The sequence below is a fragment of the Electrophorus electricus genome, chromosome 16 (genome assembly GCF_041902795.1).
Source record: "Electrophorus electricus isolate QZ-2024a chromosome 16, ASM4190279v1, whole genome shotgun sequence".
Classification (NCBI taxonomy): Eukaryota; Metazoa; Chordata; class Actinopteri; order Gymnotiformes; family Gymnotidae; genus Electrophorus; species Electrophorus electricus.
Window position 1 is genome coordinate 16,396,519 of NC_137512.1, and position 23,626 is coordinate 16,420,144.

At 44.2% G+C, this 23,626-nt stretch overlaps 2 long non-coding RNA genes across 3 annotated transcripts in view; one reads left to right on the forward strand and one right to left on the reverse strand.

The window, feature by feature from the left end:
• Positions 1-9,345, reverse strand: part of LOC145651672 (uncharacterized) — a 27,918-nt gene extending 18,573 nt beyond the window's left edge. Inside the window, exons 1-2 of one of the 2 annotated variants that reach the window (XR_014117486.1) lie at positions 9,212-9,345; positions 7,181-7,246 (exon numbers count right to left, since the gene is read on the reverse strand). This is a non-coding gene — a long non-coding RNA (uncharacterized LOC145651672). Of the gene's footprint in view, positions 1-7,180; positions 7,552-9,211 lie in introns of those variants that run through there. The other variant, XR_014117485.1, reaches the window with a different exon arrangement.
• LOC113570738 (uncharacterized) lies at positions 9,297-10,253 on the forward strand. Its single transcript, XR_003409915.3, has 2 exons — positions 9,297-9,604; positions 10,015-10,253. It is a non-coding gene; the product is annotated as an uncharacterized LOC113570738 (long non-coding RNA).
• Positions 10,254-23,626: the final 13,373 nt, after the last annotated feature.

Here is a 23,626-nt window from a genome sequence, read left to right on the forward strand (position 1 = left end):
AAAGCGGAAAACCATAGCAGCACATGATGCTCGCAGCCGCAGCTCATCCACATTTTCAGCGTTAAAGCACATACAAGCTGCCACACATTAAAGAAATCAGATAATCAGTTTCAGATAAGTGTAAAAATCAGTTAATAAGATGAGCATACAACCCCCCCCCCCCACCCACCCCATCTCCTTGCCAAGGAGAGCCAAGGTTGAAAGTACACAGGTGAAGCTACATCTCTAATTCAAGTTTAAATCCCAGATGTGCTGTGTACCATTTGGGATAAAGGACAGCAGAGTCACTCCCTTCCCTGACAATGCACTACACATCAACTAGTCGGGAATCTGCCAAGTTTTGTGGTGGAGTCAAGCATGTAGTCTTCTCCTCCAAGTGGGTGGAGGTGCAAAAAGATGCAGTGGCAGATTTCATATGCACCGGAGGAGTCATGCAATGCCCTTTGTCTCCTCAGACTGGTAAAAGACTATTTTGGCAACAGCTTATGCAACCCAACCGCACAAATTTGTGTGAATTATGACAAGTACTGATATGCCATGGAGGTACTGATTTCACTGGATGATGTTGTAATACATATAAATTGATGTCATAACAAAAGCACACAGTGCTAAATTCACCCTATCTATATCCCTAATCATCTGTAACTTTTCATATAAGTTCCTTCAAATTTACATTTGTGCTTATTCCTACAATTTTTAACGATCGTGACATTATGCTAGGTTATGACAAGAGTGGCTGAAAGTAAGATCTGTACATTTGAAAAAGTGTTCTTAGAAAAGTTGAACATACTCAACTTTTCTGTCCACATACTTAACCCTCTGAAGTCCACAGTTATTCTTTGTAGATGTAAATAATATACTGTGCTCTATATAGGGTTTTATATTCTATTTTAATTACTTTAGTACAGCATGATTTTTCATGTCACCAGCAATGTGTTAGACCTCAGGGGGCACTTGATCAGACTTTCACACAACAGGTGTGCTGAAGACTTGTTGATTGGAAACACTGTGGACACACTTGACCTAGATTTTCTAATAGCTGTTAAAAGATAGTCTATCAACATCATAGGAAGTGTAATTTTACTGCAGTGCCAGCAGTCATATGACATGGAATGCAGCTATACAACTCTCCATGTGAAAGTTATGGAAGGTGACTGAAGGGGTGCCTTGAGACCCAGTAATGTTCCCATATGCTTTCGTTCAGCGGGGAGTGATGACAGAGGGGCACAGGGTGGACATGCTCTTCGCTAATTGTAATGGACAGGAGTGAAATGTCAGACATCCAACCTTTGGATATGACCCCTCTGGCTGTAGCTGTAACCCCTGAATGCTCTTTGTCCCCTAGACATAGTACTGATAAATATATATCGTCTAAAAAAGTTTTTTTTTTTTTTTCATGCATTCAGTGCCATATTCTGTCAGGTTTGAAAGTAGAGGCAAAGACTTGATGTGTCTATTGTGACTTGTGTTTAGAAATGTTTAATAAAAATGTGGATTGTTTGACACAGATAAGGAGGGGGGGCAGCACTATTGCCACATATTGAAAAGGGTCCATGGATAAGGCTTTGATGGTTTCTAGCTGCTGAGTTTCAGATCCTGTTTTTTTTCAGGTATGTGACACCCATGAGGTTGCTCTCGGAATCAATGCCAAGTCATGTCAGAGCAAAATCGGCTTAGCAGATCCAGGGCTTAAAATGTCCTTCCCACTCTATGCACTGTTTCACAGAGGTTAAAAATCAGCTTTAAAAAATGACATTTTGTGATAATTGGGCCATACATAGACATGTCTCTTTCTCTTCGCTCCTGATAAGGACATTTTTGACCTGGGAGATATCTTCATCATAGCACAGATTATGGAAAGTCTTAAGCTGTTCTTTTTAATTCAGTTCCATTTCAAATTATGACTAATTCAGAATAATTTAATTTAGACTAATTTAGACTAACATAGAAGATGACTAAGATAAAAGTTTATTTTCTTCAAAAGTTTTCTGTAGTCATGTTATACATTTCCAATCTACAATTATGTCTGGGACTTGGTAGGTTCACACCAAATCAAAGTGGTGGCAGCAAAAGTAATTTTTCAAACCTAAGGTGAACATCCACCTTGCTGTAGCCATCATTTTAGTAGCTTCAATCTCATGTGTCAGGTGTGCAGGCTTTAATAACTACCCAGAGGTGACTATGTCGCAGTCTGGAGATTAGAGTGTGTGCTCATGGACCTGAGCAGATGTGTCCTTGAACAAGTAGTGGCATTTCATTGTGGCAACACTGAGAGCAAGTTATGGATAGATTTCGATTAGTTTCCATACAGTTCAGTCTTACACAAGGTAAGATTGAAGAGTTGTTCATGACCATGTTCACAAAGAAAAGGCCAAAAAAGGAACAGTGACTTGGGAAGGGCCCTACAATTACATTTTCTACATCTTCAATTCTTTACTAACATTAAAAGATAGACAAGACAGGAAACAGTTGAACACCAGTTAATTGATTGTAATCAATTGTAACTGAAATGTGCCTTATACACTCACAATCTGTGGAAAAGTCATTATTAGACTGTAATTGAATTGGCCCTTATATAACATAATTAAACTTACAATTAGTGTTAATACCAAACCATTCAGGCTCTTCATTCCCTTAAACCTTCTGTGCTTCTTAGCTTTATCTACACCCTTCAATCTCACAGATCCATCCTCCATGGCACATGACAGCGAGGGGTGTCGTGTTAGCGACAGGCCCAGCAGACCAGATAATCCGCAAGACAAAGTGAGCGATCAGCCCTGAGGACTCATTAACCCAACGCTGCTCTGAAATGGGTTGACATACTCAACCAGAGGTTGCACTCTGAGCTAAACGAGTCTGACGTCCCAGCCGCCACTCTCAACATCGTAGCTTGTGCACTGATTCACATGCTCTGCTTCAACACATGGGTACTGCCAGAGGAGGCTGACATGCTTTTGGCCTGGGGTGTCTACTGGCCATGATAACCAAATATCTTATGGGCCGAGAGGGCAGTGAGAATGAGAAGAGAAGCCAGCTAATCCGTTTCAGTTATGCTGAGAAGCCTTGAGTTGTGCTGAAATATCTGCATTGGACAACTTTTGGCCCTAATCCATATTCATAAGACCTCAGCTAGATCTGGACCACTGCATCATGCACCACCCAAGACATGCCATTTCACAGGGACTGGTAGATTAGAATCCTGTACTGCACCAGGCAGCAACGCAGTTTTCAATCTCAGCTCCCACAGCAGGTCCAGAATCAAGCTGAGTCACGTTCTCGCCTCTTTTCTCGGAGGAATGCCTAAAACCTGCCAAAAGACACCCGGAGCAGGAAGAATCCTAACAGCAAAAAACTTCCCTATGTGGAGACATCAACTTCCCATGGCATCTTCAGGCTCCCTCTGGCAACAGTAACTTTGCAAAAGTTGAGTGTGAAGGAAGCACTGCTTGTGACCCACCAGTTACTAACTCACTTACTTTGTAATTCTGGAGTGTTCCTGCAGTATTTGGCCAGAGCAGTTGTGTTAAATGCACATATATCTAAAGACCCTAACAGGATGCTGACCCTGTGAAATTTTTTACCTTCATTGAGAGACCAACTAATTTTACAAAGGGCAAATTTTTAATGCCAAGTTATTGTTGAGCAAGTTACAATAGCTCAGTCAGAGGAATCTTGGTACACCCACTTACAACAAATTAGTCTGAGAGCTACAACACCATCTTAATCACTGTTTGTCATTACGCATTCAACTCAAACTTGTCTAAAGGAAGCATGCCATATACCACTCCAGGGCTGCTTATTCCTGCACTGATGGGACAACATACCTTAATTGGTAGACATGACCTCAGATCAGGACTGGGTGTGTTAGATCTGGGTTAGAACTAATCTCTGTCAAAGGAGAGATCTGTGTGACTTCAGTCTGTTGGAAATCCATGGGGACCACAAATCCCACTCCCTCTTCTCCACCATTGACTATGACTATATTCACATCACAGGACCTAATGCGCTATTTTGTTTTTTTACTTTTGTTGTTGGTGGTTTTTTGTTTGTTTGTTTGTTTTTTGTTTTTTGGCTTGGATCGAATCTTTTCTCTTAGCATGCTTGTAGATAACCCATAGCTGTCATCAGTGTGAACAGGCTTCTGCCCTAAAAGGATTCACATGTGCACATTTACACAACCCATGTCACATGCATCACCCACATGCCCACATGAACAACAGCAAAAAAAATGTCAGATTTACAGAGCCTTTATTGAGGCAGTCCATCAATGGAATGGCAAAATGAATTAAACAATTGTACGAGCACTCGTGGCAAAGATTCGAAAAGGGCAAAAGGCATAGCTGATGCTGTTTTAGCAGCTATTGCTGGCACTTGTGTGCTGAGAGGTGTGTGGGTGTGGGAGAAGAGCCAGCAGTGGTGGGACAGCAGTGTGGACAGTGATCTATGCTGCACAGTGGGGAAAAAATGCATGAATTCCAATGTGACAGTTCTCACTGGGCTCTCATGGCCATGGATCAGATATGTATCCGATCTAGGACCACATCTGAAAATACAATTGTATTTTTGTGTTCACACTCCTTAGAAAAGTGTGAAGAAAATCAGATATATGTCACATGTAGGAAAAAAATGCCACTTTCACCCTCAAGTGTGAATGTATTACTGCTTAAATTTGATTGATGTTTGTCCTCTGAAATTTCCCAAGGGCAGAATTAAGGCACAATTCTAAAATCTCTCAATTGTATTGCCATCATTTCTTCATAATACATTGTTTACCTTCTCTGACCTGATTTTCATCAAAACCTATCCCTGAGACAGCATGAGCCTCACTAATCCTATCTCAGGAACACTCCCAAATCTCACAGAGAGGGAACAACCCTGACCATCTGTGTGTCTCTCCATAGCTCTGGCATCCCTGAGAAGATTCTGGAAGCCGAGTGGATCACCCCTACAGTCAGCAGACCGCACAGCCCAGCAGCATCCATTCATCAGACCGGCTCACGTTCTGTTCTGCGACCGGAATGGAACATATAGGAATGCCTGAACATCCGTCCCTTACAACACAACACAAAAAAAAAAGAAAAAAAAGAAAAAAAAACAAAAAAAACAGGAAAATCACCTCAGAATAAGGTCAAGTGAGTTTGGGGACCCAACATAGCAGTTGATTCACTTTTAAAAATGCATTCTTCAAAAGAGCTTTTTGGAGGAACAGCCTGGTGTTTGCTTCTCAAAGTTCTAGTCATTTGGTTAAGATGTTTTAGGGTTTAACCTAGGACACGGTTTTGGTCAAAACCAAGATTGCTTTTGCCATATGAAAAGCTGAGGTCACTGGAGCAATGATGGCCTGTACGCTTACTGTGGGGGTGTGCATGTGTCTGAGAGCAGTGTCACATTGCCTAGCCCTTGCGCAGTGGCTGGTCATACCTTCGTGCACGGGCAGTTCGACCTTCTGCAGCAAAGGGGGGGGCGGGGGGGAGTCCCCGTTCCCCACCCCAGCCTGCAGAGAAGGCCATCTGTGCTGGGAAACCTCACGCCGAGGTCCTGGCCGAGTGTATGGAGCCCTGTACCTCATCCTCTCGTTCACACATGCACATGCACACATATTTTCACAGACAGTCTTCCATCAGCTGTTTGACTATGAGAGACAAGTCCTCAGTGACCCTGGGTGACTGTCAGTCCTTCATTCACATAGTCACTCCGTTTATAGCAACATCTTTGACAGAATTACATTAAACTAGGAGGTATGGAATGTTTCAGCAAGGTTACTTGTTTGCAATGTGATCAAATGTATATCCATAACCCCCCCCCCCCCCCCCCCCATATTTTATGGGTGGTACTGAAATGAAAAAAATGGAGCTGTGGGAAAGAGAAGTAGGAGATGTTTGAAAAGAGCATATTAGAGTATGTTAAAATATGTTAGAGGGGAACTGTGTGACCAGTAAAGTGATGTTTAGAACCTGCTTTTGCCTTGATTGCTGGACTGTCTTTTGGATGTGTTCTGTTTGCATGGGGCTGTGAAAAACCGGCCTCAACTGTCTCTAAACATGCACTGCATGCTAGACAACTGGCTGTTTTACACTGGAAATGCAACAAATCTGTGAAGAGAACATTTCAGGTCAGTAACACTAACATACAAAAACTGAGAGGAGTGAAGAGAGAAAGATATAGAGAGAGAGAATATAAATGCTGAAGGTAAAGCCATGCACATCGAATTCACCCTAATATGATTTTGTGTTCTGTCTATTGAAGTCAGTCTTGATTCGGTTTCAAACACTAATCACATCAGCCAAGAGATTTGCATGGGCTCCTTTTTTCCACTTCCTGTCTTTTTTCCCTCCCTCATTCCCTATTGGAACTCGCATCAGGCGTCATGACACAAATCCTCCTTGATAAATTAGAAATGATTGATTCTGAGTCAAAGATGGAAACAGCACCAAGAGAACTGAGAAACTACTGCATGTTGCAGTAGAAAAAACAGAGTCCACGTTCATTTCAGAGAAAGTGATGGCTTCTAATCACCTCTGAAGCACGATCCAAGCAGCCTGAGGATCTGCTACTGGTCTGTCAATTAGTATTAACTTTTGAATCAAAAACATTCTACTCTCTAGAACCTCATAACCCACAAAACGGCTTTAAATATTCTCCAAACAAAAGAGCGTGTTGTATCTGCGTGAGTCAACATTCGGTGTGTGCATCTGAGGGTTCTGCTGTTTTCACTTTTACTGAAGATAAATATTACTTCCCTGTCCACTGATGAAACACCAAAGTGCCTCTGGCACTTCATGGATGAATAAAAAATAGGATATTTATGCTTGTTTGATCAAGTGACAAGTGCGTGCAGATGGTGCAGGAACTCTTTGGCAATTTCCAAGTAAGCTAAATGAACAACCTCACCACAACCAAAGTTTTTTCAAACACGTTCTCATATTAAATGGTGGGGTGGGGTGGGGTGGGGAGGGGAGGCAGAAAAATGTCAAGCTCAGTCAAATCACTGTGCATCTACAAACAAGCTCTGGTCCCAGCTTCCCTCTCCCTGCAGCAGTCTATATTATCATTGCTATTAGCACGTTTCATACAAAGCAAAGCTTATTTCAGCCCAGCTTTCCCTCTACTCCTAATGTGTGCACACACACACACACACACACACACACACACACACGCATGCATGCATGCACGCACTCACATACTGCTCCAATTAGGCGGGAGTGTTGTGTAGCGTCAGTGTCGAGGGATTCAGCTTTCTTCTGTGCTGTCAGGTCCCATCAGAAAGGCGGCTCATTAGTGTCAGGTTCAGCACTGCCACTGCCTCTCTCCACACTCTCTTTCTCTCTCTCTCTCTCTCTCTCTCTCTCTCTCCATACTCTCTCCTTCTCTCATCTATCTATTGCTCCACATTTCTCCTTTTTCAAATAAACATTTCAAATGACTCCCACCAGTGGATATATGCTGTGTGCTGTGCTCTCTCTCTCTCTCTCTCTCTCTCTCTCTCTCTCTCTCTCTCTCTCTCTCTCTCTCTCTCTCTCTCTCTCTCTTTCTATCGCTCTCCTTCCTTAGTTTATCATATCTTATCATCAGATCAGTGTCACTTTTGGCTGTATCTTCCTTTACAGTGAACACTATCTGCCCTATATAATTCATCCAATCAGAAAGAAAAAGATGAACCTGCACCATAAATGTATTAAGAGTGTAAGCCAAGCTGAAGGGACTTTTCTTCACAGTGCTAAAATAACCACAAGATTACTACCTCTGTCTCTTAATTCAACCAGCCCGTGTGAGTTCATAGCTCCAAAACCACCGCAGCGTGGTAGTGAGGGTGACATTCAAACCCTTATACCAGTTCAGGTGATCCTAAAGTTCCGATATTTTAGAGTACTTCCTCAATACCAAAAACCCTCTCACCCCGCAATTGGCTTAATGAAGTCTTCGAGCACGATACGCTGGGGTAGCACGAGGAGTTGCAGCGGCATATTTCTGCCCGTCGTAAGCTTAAACAGCGGCGAGGGGAGACTGGCAGTATTCGCGCGCGGAAAGCGGTGCTAATGGTCTCAAACGTGTCAACAGGTTTTCACAAAGGACCCCATCACAGCCGCGTGCACACATAACGTGTAGTCAGCACATTCACACGCGCGCAAAACTCATTATGTAATAATTAATGGGCCTGACACTACCCAAAAACCCGAAGATAAACGCGACTGGTAAAGTAATCGGTAGCAGACATTATGTAGACTACCACGTCGTATCATCTATCAAACAGCAAACACTGAACAAACAAACAAACATTAGTTAAGTAAAGCAGTGCTTCTACTAAACCTCTACTGGCTCCCGAAACAGGCTACCTTTGGCTATTACTGGCACATAACAAGGCAACGGTTACTAACAGAAACGATTGTCTGTTTAAGTTTGAAATTTTAACATTAGCTTCTGAGAAAGTAAGTGTCTTGTTGGCTTTTTACGTGTACTGCTAAAATGAACAAAAATCAACAAAACTTATCTGAGCCAAGCTAAGATCAAAAGGCTAACTTTTGTTTATCAGTTTCATCTTCCCAATCATACGACCCCCCAATAAGTCTCCCTTCACTTTCTCTTCTGGCAACCCAACCCATTTCTAATTAAATCCTTTAATTAAGAAAACAGCCTTTGAATTCAACTGTGGGACCACCATCTCCGGATGCCACGTCGAGGGAACAGTCCAACCTACTCGTTTCATTGACACCCCTTCTCCAATTCCCCGCAAAGTGTGTTTTTTTTTCTTTCCTCCTCTCATGCCCTGAGCCCCCCTCTTCAATTCTCTTTCATTCTCTTGTTCCTTCAGAACACTTTCACTATCAAAGACATGTTAATTAGCCGCAGAGGTTCGTCTGTATTTTATTATATTCTCTAGTTTTAATTAACTGTGCGCAGTGGCAACGGAGACCGATCTCCATCGCGCCGCTCAGTCTTATGCTTTGCGCGTGCTTGTGTGCGCACATGCAAACTTTGAACTGTGCCCTGGAAACGCGGCGCAGATAAAAAGCCAGCAAGTGTCAAAAAGCAAGCAAACTTTCTCCATTCCCTCCTCTCCACATGAATACACCTTTCCTCTCTTTCCTTCTCCGCGCCGTGCTTCTTTTCATGCCATTTGTAGCGACCTAATGAGGACATTTCTGTCAAAAAATCAATCAAAGACGCGGCTGGGAGCGTTATAAATCACAGGTTTCTGAGATGCCTTACTCACCCCCTTTTTCTTCCGGCAGATGAGTAATAATAAAAATAAAATAAAATAAATATATAAGTTGGGTGCATTTAATTCTGCAACACGGGGACTGGTGGACAGGGTTGGAAGGGAGTTGAAAGGGGACATGGGAGAAGCGCAAGCTGCCTGGATTCCCTTATCTCTGAGGCGGCATAAAGTGAACATGCCAAACACCTTCAGACTGGGGCGGGAGCAGAGTGTGCCTTGTTATCCCCCCTACCACCATGTTTAAAATGGGATTTAAGACAGGGCGAATGAGCGTCTGAGTACGTCCGTGCGTGCGTGCGTGCGTGCGAGCGTGCGGAAGCGTCTCAAAACGAACAAGAGATAGACGGCAGTGGGCAACCCTCCAGGATACCCAGAATGTCGCACTTGGTATGCATTTTGACTTATCTCCCCAGAACAAAGATGGCTGTGTCTTCGTGCTTATTAAAACATGCTTTTTAGCCTCTGCCTGTGTTTTTTAAAGAAGCAAATCTTTTTGCTACAGACTGACAACGCGCGCGAGAAACTGAAAAAAACAAAACATGCAAAGAGAGAAGAAAGATTCTCATTTAGCCCCAACATCTTGGACATGATTACTTGTTTTAAGTGTGAGAAGCTTTGAACTGTATTGAAAACCTGGGCTGCTTCTCATGTAGGGTTTAGCTTCACTCTCATTCGTGGGTGGGGGTGGTCGTGTTGATCTCTTAATTATTTAGCCTACCCGTCTTAAACAATGACGTGATTAAACGTGTCCACACAAGTTAAAAGCGACTTGTAATCGTTTTTGTTTCATCCCGAAGTGAAAAAGGGGACAACATCTGCTGCTGACAGGCTGTTGATGGTTTGACAGCGCTGCTTTTGAACATGTCTGGATACCTCTGAGCAGATGCGGACGCTGAAATGTACTGTGGCTGCCTTCAGCACGGAAGATGAAGAACGAAGCCCGGATGAAATTGCGCAGCGCATCTCAGCATATGCAGATTTGTTATGTAGACCATGGGATTAAACAGGCAATAAACGAATTTCCGGTTACCATGGACTCTGTGTTGTAATCTAAATAATTTATTTAGCTGCTGTATCTTGCGGTTTGGTTATGAAGTAAACGTCTGCTATAATAAAGTGGGGAATAGTTTAGAAGTAAATATTTAGTGTATAATTGTACTTAATTAAGGTCTGTTACATAAAATGCTTACAAAAAGCGAGACTGGGAAATTATTATTAAAGTGCACAACATGTATATGATGAAAAAATACACAAAAATGCCTGCATTAGTTGTAATAAAATTCAAAAGTTATGCTAAAACACTCGAGATTATTATGATTAGATACAAATAAAAATATTTGACAAGTCAGTGCATTGCTGGAAGTCATTTCCCCACTGTGCTACAGTGCAATGTCCTGTAAAATAATGGTAAGCCTACTCTTCAAGGACAGTGATCTCCATTATTCAAATCTAGACCTCTACAATCTTTATTGTAGATCTGTGTGTGCTTCCAGTTCATATTATTGTGGATATAGTGCATTGTGTGGATTCTAAAATTTTAACTTCTCCTGCATGACCTCAACATTTTTCACAACTTTTCAGGCGATTCCAGCATGTTTTCTTTTCCTTGCAAATTGAAATTATTACATCAGAGCAAAAGACGTGATCTTTCCACAAGAGGCATCTTCAGAGTTTGAAAATAGCTTCATGTTTGCCCAGCTCCTCGCATTTTCATTGTGAAGTTCATTGTGAGTGCAGCACTCAAGGGCCCACTGGGTCAATTACCTAATCTTAATAACCATAACTGCTGGGCTTAGAAAGCAGCTGAGCTATTAATTCTGGTATGGACCACTGGAGAATTGAAGCTCACTGCCAGAGACAAGACATGCTTAAACAGGAGTGCGCACAAACGTATGCACACACACACACATAGGCAGAATGTTAACGCACATCTATCCCCTCTGTTATGCACATAGTGGTTCTTAAGCACTACCTCTTTCACACGATTGGGTCTCCTTGGTTAATTAATGGGATATTCCACCTCCCCTGCAGTCTCCCTCACTGGTTAGCAGTTTGAGTTTAGAGGATTCCTCTGCCGCACCCAGGAAGATCAATCGATCTCAGAGTGCCATGATCGATCCACGAGTCATCGCCCCATCTTCTAATGAAGCTATCTATGAGGGGACTCTTACCCTGGCACTGTTACCCAGCAGACCTTTCTTCACAGGCAGCCCACATCCAAGTGCAGACATCATGAGAGACAGCATGTATGCAGTTGGGGTGGAGGGGGCGTGTTAATGTGACCCTGTATATTAAGTATGTTCACTCTCCCACAACCTGTTCTTCAATAGGAAGTTGGCTTGGATCTGTAGGGGTCACTTGCAATCGATACCATGATCAATAGCATGGAACTAAAAATAGGCAGCAGGGAAATGTCAGCTGTCTTTCGGTTACTGAGAGCCGTTTCTCAGTGTGGTGTCAGAGTGGAACACCTGTTCGTCAAACTTGCGAGGACTCTACACTCGTTCTTCAGAAAGTGTCATACATATCATGAGGAGAAGCGAGACTCACTGAGGTGACGGTATCTCTTTGTGGAATGCACTTGCTCTTAGTTCCAAGTTCCTACCAGACCTGATTAACATACACAACCTTATTATTAATTGATTAGCTCCTAATTGTTTCAGTGGGTATTCCACCAAAAATGCTATTCATTTGATTATTTGTCTGCTGTAAATATTACTGTCCTGCCATAGCTAACATGACACAACTGGTTCCATTACAAATGGTGTTGCTGTCACTGAATGTTAGCACATATTTGACAACGTCAGTGGGAGTTTGGGCTCCCAAATGACACGTCCTGACAGTGATATCCTCGGGCAGCCTACTGAGTGATGCCGAAATTTGGGCAGCCCTGGTGGAAAAGCTTTACATTCCCATATACACCACCCTCCCCCCAATCTCCCCATGCACCCCTTTATTGGAGCTGTCACCATGTAATGTTGCTCTTTAGCCTTTAAATATATGTGTGGAGCATGCTCATGGTCCTGGGCATTTGTCACTGTAATGACAGTAATTTGCGCCTCTGCTACCCAGCGTGCCGCAGGCTGGAGCTGCTCTCAACACACAAGTAACGCCGACTCCCACCCAGCGCCCCTGGCGGACATCTGCCTCCCTGACCGCACGTCATGCATCACGCATCACATGTCATGCGACACATGTCACACGTCACTTCACTTCCGATCAGCCTGTCGAATCCTGCCTAATGTGTGGCATGTTGTTGGGGCCTCATCTGCAGCACCGCTTTACGAATTTGTGTGCGCATCGAAGAATTCTTTTAGCTTCAGCCTTAGTGTCCATACCATGCCTGTGCAGTGCCATTGCTTGAGTGGCACAGAAATGACACTGGAGGGTGGTGCCTCTGACCCTCACCAGTGGGCGGGGATGACACCAACCCTGTCAACGGACCACAGGGGGAGATGGTCAACCAGTGGACCGGAGGGGAGGGCTCAAGCACTGGCTGCTGCAGTTGCCATAGAGATGGGTGATGAGCAGAGGAGAGAAGCAGTGGCACTAAAATAAGAAATGGCCGCAGGTAATTGGCAGAGAGCCGTCCATCGGAGCAGGGTGACATCTCGCTCCTGACAGTCGACCAAGGCCAAGGAGCACTCTTCCCCTGACAGAGGCCTGTGGAAACAGTCAAATTTTATATTTGGCAAGATTAAGCCAAAGTTTTGTTGATGCCTGAGTTATTGATTTGTGTCACTAAACTTGACTACATTACCTTGCAATTGTGCTCAGAAGATGGACACCAAAGAACAGTGCAATATGCTGCTGTGGACATCAGAACCTTTATAATGTCTCATCAACACTATTTCTATGTGTGACAGTGTTTGTGTGTGTGTGTGGAGGGGGGGGCTGAGAGAGAGACAGAGGGTGACTGAGAGATTGAGAGGAGAAAGTGGTTGCTATGGCAAACAAAACTTTCATAATGAGAGGCAGAGCTGCAATGAGAAAGCAGTAAAAGAAAGTGAGAGATACTAAACATAATATTGACTGATAAGAGAAGGGACAGTGCCAACAAAATACTGAGCTATGTTTGAGAAGATCCAATCAATTATTTCAAAAATTAAGCGATTTCTTTTTGCCAAATATATTTGCATTATTCAAGAGCTTGAACAAATGATTTTCTGACCTAGGACTGCAAAGTAAATTTAGCATCAGCCTTCGACCTAAACTGCTTTCACTAACAGCACATTGTTTAAGCACAAGTCACTAGATGAGGGTGTAGGACCACTACTCTTCTGTGTTCAACCAAGAAGATCTGTCTTTGACTCTGTGATTAAGCCCACAGCTGCAGAAACCCCATTCATATGGACTTAACAACAAGGCCAGAAAGAGAGCATGATTTCTCTCTACCTATTTATAGAATCCACCTTTGAGCTGCATGTTGTCGTGTTTGTAAGCATGTGCTAGTGCGTGTACAAAGGGATATTCGATCACATCTGAATGGTGTGGAGTGGGAGGACGCCCGAGGCGATCCCTCTCCATCTGGGTCTCAGGAGCTTCTCTCCAAATTCCTCTGCTGCATCCCACGGCCGCGCTTAAGCCTGCATTAGCCCATCCTCACAGCCAGGCTTGTTTTGTCATCACCAGCCATGTTAGCTGGCATGGATGTCCCTGTCAGGGCAACCCTCCAGCGTGGGCTGAACTGCGCCTACACGGAAGCGTCAACAGATTAGTGCCATTCAGCCGCCCCAGATTTGCTCCACACTTCGTTTCCAGGCTAAGCATGGAGAGCTCCGAAACAAGCAGCCTTCTAAGCAGTTCGAGCCCTTCATCATTGTTTTATATATATATAGCTACTGGTGTATACATATATAGCTACTGCGGCAGTCCATTCGGGACTGAGATATGAATTGAGGCATGTGAACCCTAACCTGATTTATTAAGAAAAGTTAGCTATGGACTTTGCCTTCATCCACTGAACTGACATTAATGTATCAACCTGGTGCTCTTGCGATGGGTGAGGTCAGTTCATGAGCGATGGCGGATTTTGCTCTGGTCTCTCTGAGGAGGCTATGCGCTCTCATATTAATAAAGCTGGTGGGCAGGCCGAGAGGAAAGAGAGACGCTCTCCTGCCATTTACAACTAATATGATTTCCCCCGCAGAGCAGGTGGTGCAGACACTGAGGTTAAAGAGTGCATCTTTACAGCACTCACTTGCACAAACACAAACACACACATGCACGAGCACCCATTTGGCTACTCTGACCCGCCTGAGAAAAGCCCTTTATTGCTGAAAAGATCTCTGTTCGCCTACCGCTTGCACCACCTTCCCTCTTCAGGTCATCTGGACAGGGCAACAAGGGCTGAGTGACAAAGATATAAAAAGGATACGAAAATGAGGGCCGAAAGAATGAAAAGTAATGGCTGTAAATTCAGATGACAGCAAGAGTCACTTCGATGACTAAGGCATGATGATGTAGATAATAAGAGAAGGATGGAGCATGCCCCTGCTCTTAATCAGGCAAAGGAGGGGAGAGGGAAGGGTTATGGCCACACTCAGAGGGAGGGGTTGTAGCCGACTGGAAAGGCTGGCCCTGGCCCGGCACAGTGGGTGTTAAAGGGACTCTGCTGATGACAAGCCGGGGAATTGGGAAACCTCCGTCATCCAGCAGAGATCTGGAGCCACCACCCCCTCAGCCCAGATCCAGAGCTGCCGTAATGGGAGAGCCTTCTGCCTCCCACACCCCATACACACACTCACACAGCCTGACACCAGCCCTTCTAAAGCCATGGTTTCTGGATGAGACTTTCAAGATTGATACTTTCTATGCCTCTTTTCATTCACTTCCCACACTGGTCTCTTCATATTGCTAATGCAGACATATTGCTGTAAATATACATCTAACAGTGAATCAGCGCACTGAATCAGTGAGGTAGCTATTGCCCGCGTCATACATATTATTTAAGGGTACAGAATGTTGTGTACTACAAAACATATCTCCATAACTTCTTCTTACTTCCAGTCTGGAGGCCTTGGGCTGGGGGAATGAACGGGTTCCTCAGCAGGGCGCTTGTCTCTACTGCCCCACCAACACCCTGCCTTGTCTCACACTCATGTCAGGATTCCTGAAGCATGAGTCAGCTTGACACCAAACAAACCTGATTCCAACGTCTACCCGAACCAACCCCACATGCCATAAACCAGCATGCTGTGCTCGGACAGTGGTATGCAGCCATATCACTATGGATAAGAATGAAACGCACCTCAGAGGGCATGGGTACCTCCAGCCCACTACGCACACTTCTTGTCACCCCTCTTAGGAACCCTCCAGGGCTCAGCAGAGCAGTGGCAGTGTGATTCATGTGGTAATCTCTCCCCGCTTGTCGGGGGTTATTGACTGTGAGAGAAAAGCTTTCAGACGTAATGGAGATTCATTTTTCCGATGGCATCAAGAGGAGCCGTCTGCACATATTCATACCGACCCCTCCATGCCGAGCAATGGGATTTCAGAGAGTGAGGGAACGAGGGAAAAAAGAGATGGAAAAGTAAAACAAGCATTGATCTGAGAAAGAGAGACAGTGAGAAAGGGAAATACAGGGACTCTGGGGAGGAGAGGGAGGGAGAAAGAAAAAGAGAGGGATTCCTATATTTATAGTCTTAGACTTTGTATAGAAAGAATGGTGACAGAATGGTATCAGAAAGTACAGACTTTGAATGGGATTCAATTCACATGTAATACACCATGTAAGTAAATGTCATTATGCTTAATATGCATCACTCAGAACAACCAAACTTGGTTGAGCAAAATACTGAATCCAATTTAACTTTTTAGAAGTATAGCAAATTCAATGTATAAGAATGTTTAAAAGATACAAATATATAAGCCTATAGGTCAAAAACTATGAAGTATCCAATAACATGGAGTACAGGATGCTTCACAAACAAACCCGTCATTATATGCGAGTGTTCTGTGTAGCCCCAAGATAGATTTAATAATGAATGGTTATATACACCCCAATCACAACTGATTGCCCAGTTGCTGTGAAGCTGTCATCAAGAAGGTGTAGCTGAGATATTTAGTTAAATTTTTGAGTCATTGCAGAGCTGTCGAACTGATTGGGTGAAGTCAAGCAATCTGGTCAAGTTGAGTCAAGTCCCAACAGTTTAGGCCAGAGGGAGATTCTGTTGACCAAACCGACATACAAATTGCACATGCAACATACACATGCAAACTGAATGCAGTCCCTTGTTTTTGTTCTAGTTTCACTTGGAGAGAGAGCATCACAGAACAGCCACTGATCTGAGATTACAGGCCATTTGCCAAAGAATCATTAAAATGGTATTGCTAAGACAAACAGCAAAGGAAAAAAACATTAGGCATATAATAGTTCCAAGGGAGCTGTTGCTCTGTCGTCCTTGACAACAGTAGAGTTGGAAGAGGTAAAGCCAGCACTACATCCTCAGCAAGCAGCACCGCAATTAAAAAGACAAACAAACAAATACCCCTTCATGTACTCATACACACACACACACACACACACACACACACATCAGCCCCGCTTGTCAGTTATGTAAGCCATTCATTTATGAACACAATAACACAATACATACACCAGAAGGGGAACATCTATTATTTACACAAAACAATAATAAATATATTAGAATAATCTTTATTTTTTGGATATGTGAGACCCAGTTGTGTATGGAAAGGGCACTTGTTCACCTGCAATACCTGGTGTCCATGGCAATACTTGTGGTCAAGGACACAGCAATAACTCTATTCAGCTGGCCCATAAGTTGTTAAAAGCCATGTTCTGTCAACACCGTGTACTATGTACTAACGACAGCCTGAACATTATGTTAAATGTAATAAAATACAAAGAGGGCAATAAACAATGCTGTATATATGTGCTCGTGTGTGTATGTGTAATTTAGAAAAGTAAAAGGCAAACTCCTCTTCGGCACTGTGGTTTATAGGTAGTGTGGCGAGTGCAGTGAGTTGAGTTTAGCAAGAGGGTAATGGGGGGAAAAACATTAACATCATATTATTGATGTAATATTTATGAAGTAATATCAGAAGCCTCCATTTCCATTATTTAGCACCAAGGAGAGAGGGAGGGGAGGGAGAGTGGGAGGAACAATACTGGTAGTGTTAACAGACCAGTGCAGATGCAGGTGGGTGGAAAAGGGCTTCCCCCAACTTTCACACTGGCTCTGGCACTACCATAAACACCCCCCCCCCCCACACACACACACACACACACACACACACACTCACACACGCACAAACACACACAACCTCACTTCCCAGTGCGCGATAGAAGCAAAAGTGTCTTGTTGTCAGGTTGGTTCAGGATGGCTCCTCATCTCCCACCTGTCCGGCCCCACAACTCATAAATGGCACCTTCTCTACTCCTTGACCCAGTAAGTTTCAATGAGTTGGTGTGGATGCATGTGTGTATGAGAGCCCATTGCATGCCTTATCGTTCATGCTTTCCAGTCTTTAAAAGATGAACACTAAGTGAATAAACTCTCAGGACTGCCTTCCATGCTGTTACATGGTCTGCACATCCATAAAGGAGCTTATCGTGTGCGTTGTGTTCAGAAAGCACTAGCTGCACGGCCATTACTATGCCATTGTGATTACATGCTGGATACAGTGTGTCATAGCCACATACTGTGTGTCATATCCACATTCTTGTGACATGGCATCATGCCTAACAGCACTGTAAGTGTGTGTGCCACAGAGCCTCTTGCCCCTCCATCCTCTGCTTCATTCTCTCTCTCATCACTTCACCTTCTCCCTTACCTGCTTTTCTTTTCTGCCTGCCCTCTCCTCATCCCTCACTCTTCTTCCTCACTGTCTTCATGTCTTCCACGTGACCATCCCTCTCTCCCTTTACTGCTCCTGGCTCCCTCACTCTCCTGCTCTTTTCTACTTGCCTACAGACCTACTCCTGTCAGTTTGGCAAATCTTGGTTTGTCTCAGTGAACTGTGGTGTCTCTATTGTGTGTGTGTGTGTGTGTGTGTGTGCGTGTGCGTGTGTGTGTGTGTGTGTGTGTGTGTGTACTCATCAATCTGGAATGGAAAAACAAATTGCTTTGTTTCCACTGCTCTGGCTCCTGCCCTGTGAAATCTTCCAGGCAACTGTCAGAACATTCCTGTGTCACTCACGCACACTTAACCGTGCAGTCTCTTCGCGTGTACACACACGCGCACGTATCAACGTTCAAGGTGTAAGGGGAAATTCTTTGCTCTTGTGTCAGTATATATAGAGGCGTGTGCGTGTGCGCGTGCGCGCGCGCGCGTGTGTGGCATGCGAGCCACTTTGAATTAGAGCAGTAATGAGGTGCAGTATGAGGGGGATGTGGCCGTAACACAGCAGGTCGCGGCCAATTTGCTCCTAGCCGCCGCGGCGCGGCACTCACTGCGCGCCTGAGCGCGCCTTTAAACCTGGAAGGCGCGGCGGGAGAGAGCAAACTCCAGCCCGCGCTCCGTTTTATCATCCGCTTCACAGCGAAGATCAAGCACACGCGCTCACTCTACAGGAGCCAGCGCTGGCGAAGTAACGCCGTCGTCGTTTAAACGCAGATCCACGTCTGCACACATCTAAGGGTTCTGGCTAATGTTCATTTGGTAATGTTCATGTAACACACATGTAAACATTATTGATTAAAGATACGCTGTGCCAGTCCTAGCCCTCCTGGCATAGTGCGCGCTTCGTAAGGCCGTGTATTTGAATTCCCAAAGTGAATGCCTCGTTCGGTGCTATTGTATAATCATACACACACTAGCGGTTGATTTTCAGGTTATTTTCTCATGGAAATTAGTAATTTACAGTGGGAAACTCCGTTTTGTTGTAGCGCCACCTATGCTTGGACTATAAAACAAGTTAAATATGTGTGTGTGTGTGTGTGTGTGTGTGTGTGTACGTGCACGCGCGCACTCAGTTATGTAAAGGCTGAAACGAACAACGGAAAAAGTGTTGGGATGTGTCCTACTAGATTGACATTGTCATCATACATTAAATAGCACTCTGGGTCTGTCTAAGCAAGCCACATATTAATAAAGAATGAAGCCTGTTTTAATTTTAGCTCACCACTCCACTCCTCTGCCTTTCTCTGTGCTTTCGACATTTTGACATTGCATATGGAAAACAGGGAAAAGGATTTCAGCACCATGGAGAGCCTCTGTGTCTGAATTCAGGTGAGTGAAATGTTCAATAGTGCTTCAAGACGAAAACATGCTTTGTAAAGCTTTATTTATGATTGTATGTGTGTGTGTTTGAGGGTGAGTGCCTTTCAGTGCTAAGTGTGTGCGTGTCTGTGTGTGTGCATCTCTGCACTAAGTATGTGTGCATGTGCATCTCAGTGCTGACTGTGTGAATGTGTGTGTGTGTGTGTGGCAGTTGATGACAGCACACCAGGTGTCCCCTCAACAGGAGCACAGCAGTAAACAGCAGTAAATGCAGCAAGGCTTCTGACAGGCTCTGACCTTATCCACTTCTCTAAACTCCAACTCTCCATCCTCACATCCACATGTACACTCTCTATCTGACTGCTTCTGGCAGGGCTGCCCTGCTACTCATGTGCCCTCATTTGTTAAAGGTAAAATAAATCCTTTATGAGAGAGACAGAGAGCGAGACAGAGAGAGAGAAAGAGAGAGAGAGAGAGAGAGAGAGAGAGAGAGAGAGAGAGAGAGAGAGAGCGCAAGACGGAAGAGAGAGACAGACAGAAGTGAAGGAAAAAATAGTCAGCTGAAGTCCAATCATTCTGTCTCTGTAGACAAGCCCAGGCTTCAGTTTGAGGGACAGGAGAGGGAGAAAAGTGGTCAAACAGTAGAAGACTGTAAAAAGGGAGAGACTGAGGCAGAAGGCAATGGCAGACAGGCAGAAGCAGGCAGGAAAGGAAGGGAAAGACTAGAACAATGGAAGGAGAGCAGAGGAGGATACGAATGAGATCACGCCAGTGAGGGCAATGCCATTCTGGGCAGAAAAACATGGAGGTAAACTAGATTGACGGAGAGAGATGGAGCAGGTGGGGTGAGACAGGCAGGGGGACCTGTAGGGGTCAAGAGGGGTAAAGATATTGACAATCAGAACAGTGAAAAGAAAGAGAGAGAGAACTGAGACTGCATCTGGCAGGAGAGGTGAGGTGGTCCATTGAACAACCAATCTTGACTAAATTAAATTAAAACGGCCCTCAACTCAGTTGAATTCATTTCCATGTTTGATCAGACACTGAAGAAACCTGGAGAGGCTGAAGGTCAACCCCTCAACCCCTGGCAAGCAGAGCAGCTGCCTAACACAGCGAGAGTGAGGGAAAGAGCTAAACACAGACAGAAAGAGAGAAAGGGAAGGGCAGAGAGTGAGAACGTGTGAGAGACACAGACAGAGACACTGATGGTGAGGGAGACAGAGAGAGAAACAGGTAAATAAGAAGGGAAAGAAAGGGAGACAAAAAGACCATGAGCCACGATTTAAAGAGAGACATTGAGACAGAGCTGAGAGAGAGCTGACTGAATGAGAAGAGGGTAATGAAGAGGAAGAGGAGGATGAAGGGTGCCAAAGGTAAAAGAGGGCTGGAGGGATCAGCGGGTCCACTTAACCCCCCCCCCCCATTAGCCTGGCTCACTTTAATTAGCGCTAAGCTAAGTGCCAGTAATTAGCCGCATTGTGTCACCTGCAAGAGGCCCCACACAATCTCAGCGCATGTTGCTATGGCTACCAAGGGAGAAGAATGGTGGGGAGGAGGAGAGAGAGAGGGGGAGGGATGAGAGAAGACACAAACAAAGCGTCACACAGGACTGGACGGATCGCAAACAAACCAGCGTGTGTCCTGGACCCAGCACACACGCGGCATGGAAAAAGAACACTCTCTGGGAGGACTTCTCAGGAACATTGTACGGGGGAAGCAAGGGACATCCCGATATGTGAGCATGAGTTACGTGTGAAAGCGCACTTTAGATAAATGCACTCAGTGCCAGTGGCAAGCCCTTTATTAGGACAGAGCTGTAAACAGAAGCCATTCCGTTGAAGCAATACAACAAGCAATGAATGTAATGACACAGAAATAGCACAGTAGCACAGGCCTCCAATACTGCACACGACACTTGTGTAGCTTCAGGAGTACCAGGGGAGAAATAACACAAAATGTCCTCTTCTAACACACTTAAATCAGGTTGTGCCTGTTTGGTCTCCACTGTTGCACTCCACAGCGGTGGTAAGGGCTTTGTTACATTGTAGTGCTAGACTACCTTTAAAACAGCATTCCAGAACCGCAGTGAGAGCCACTTTAACCTAGGTGGTCCTTGACACTTCATCCAGCATGGCTGAAGGCCCCTTCACACACGCATATACTCACGAGGAAACACAAAACACACACACACACACACACACACCTGCGGCTGGCATGAGCATGCTATGAAGGTTTTTCTTCAAGGGGACCATCCTCAGCTTTCGATGGGGATGTTTTTCCCTATCTCTCTCTGCTCCGGTGCTGAGAACCTGTATTTGAGGTGTCATTTTACACTCTGTCAGAGTGTGAGTGCATGTGCACTTGTGTGTGTGTGTGCGCGCATGTGTGCACGCGTGTGCTCGAGTGCATGCGCAAGAGCTTGCTGAGAAGCCGTGACAAAGGACTGCTCTTTGACACAGTGACTCACTTGTCCATATCTACCTTAGTTGTTGCTGAGGTTTACTGCAGCATTCCTGTGTGTGTGTGTGTGTGTGAGAGAGAGAGAGAGAGAGAGAGATAGAGAGAGAGAGAGAGAGAAAGAATAACTTTCTGAAAAAGTAAAACTTTTTGCTGAGAGATGGAATGCTACTGTACATAAGCCCAGGTGTGCCCTTCACTTTCCCCCATACCATCACTCTGCACCAGAGCTCGATCAAGTGAAAAATAACTCCTCATGGGCTATTCGCTTTTCACCCCAAATTCCTCTCTCCTCTGCATTTTCTTCTATTCAGCTTCTTTCTTTCAGTACATTACTTACTTATGTAACATCTCTGCCCTCTATGTCCTGATCTAAATTTCCCAGCACTTAGTTCTAATTTTTGCCAAGGTGTTTGTTCTAAAGGAAAATGAATAAATACAATAAAGAATGTTGGTATGAAATCAGTTATATCTGCTGTTAAACAAGGAAATGCATGCTTATGTTTCTTCATGCAGTTTTCTTGATCTTTTAATGAGCGATATCTAATGGAACCGTAGAAGTCAGATACTTGTAAAAGGCCCCATATTCACAGACATTCATTATTGGTAACAGAAAAATGGGTAGAGATTAAAATCTGATTTTTTTTTATTTCTGATGGTAATGAGTTGTAAAACCCAATACTAATCAGTGGCATAACCTGAAATTATTATTGTACTTAGTACAATTTTTCCTGATCCTATATGGCCCCCTGGTGGCAAGGTATAGCATTACACATCAGAATAGCGTCCACTCCTTATGTAGAAGTAGGATCAGGCCTAGAGTATGGCAAGTCACCTCTTAGCCATTTTCACATTCATTCTGAGACTGATCTCAGAACAGAATCTTGAGCATCTCCATCCTTTTTAAAATTAGCAGGGTGTAAAATTAGTAGGGCTAAAGTCTGAAACATCTTTGCACATACAGTGTTATCAGACTTAGAACCATACATTGATGTATATTTGACCCCAAAAGAATGTTTAAATATCCAGAATAACTGAAAAAGGAAACTAGACTTTGTGAACATTATAAGCATTATTAAGACTCAAGTATTTTGTATTTACATATCTAAATATTTCAGTAAACGAGCCTCTGTAAATAAATAAATAAATGAATGAATAGAAAATTAAAGAAAAAGAAAAACCATTTTCAGAAGAAGGAGCACTAGGATATTGCTCTGGCACCTAAAGCCCTGGCCTGCACTATGACAGCCCGGGGGCAGGTTGTGTAATCGGGTCTATCCCATGATGTCAGCCAGAGACTCTCAGACAACAAACCAAGCAGCTCTGCAATCTCTGGAGGGACTGAGGGGAAAGAGAAGAGGGGGGGGGGGGAGAGAAAATGAAGATGATGCAAGTGTGGGCAAACCCAGGGATTCCCCCATCTGTGTTAGTTTGTGGAGTTGGGGTTCACATACACACAAACACAGCCCTCCCTTACTGCAAACCAGAACTGCAGCAGTAATGAGATGCAGCCACTGCAGAGACTTATGCAACCACACACTTTTTGATGTGTACCTGAGACAATACACTCCGTCCACTCTCGGCTCACACCCACCCCTCATACACACATGCACCCACCAAAGATGCAAACACCAAACATGAAAATTAAATTGAATGATCAAAAGGTAGCTTTAAAAATAGGTTAACCTCACATCTCATTAGCAGCCCGACATCAATTGCCTTGGGGGGGGGGGTTTTTTTACTAGTTTATGTTTATAAAGTTCCTGT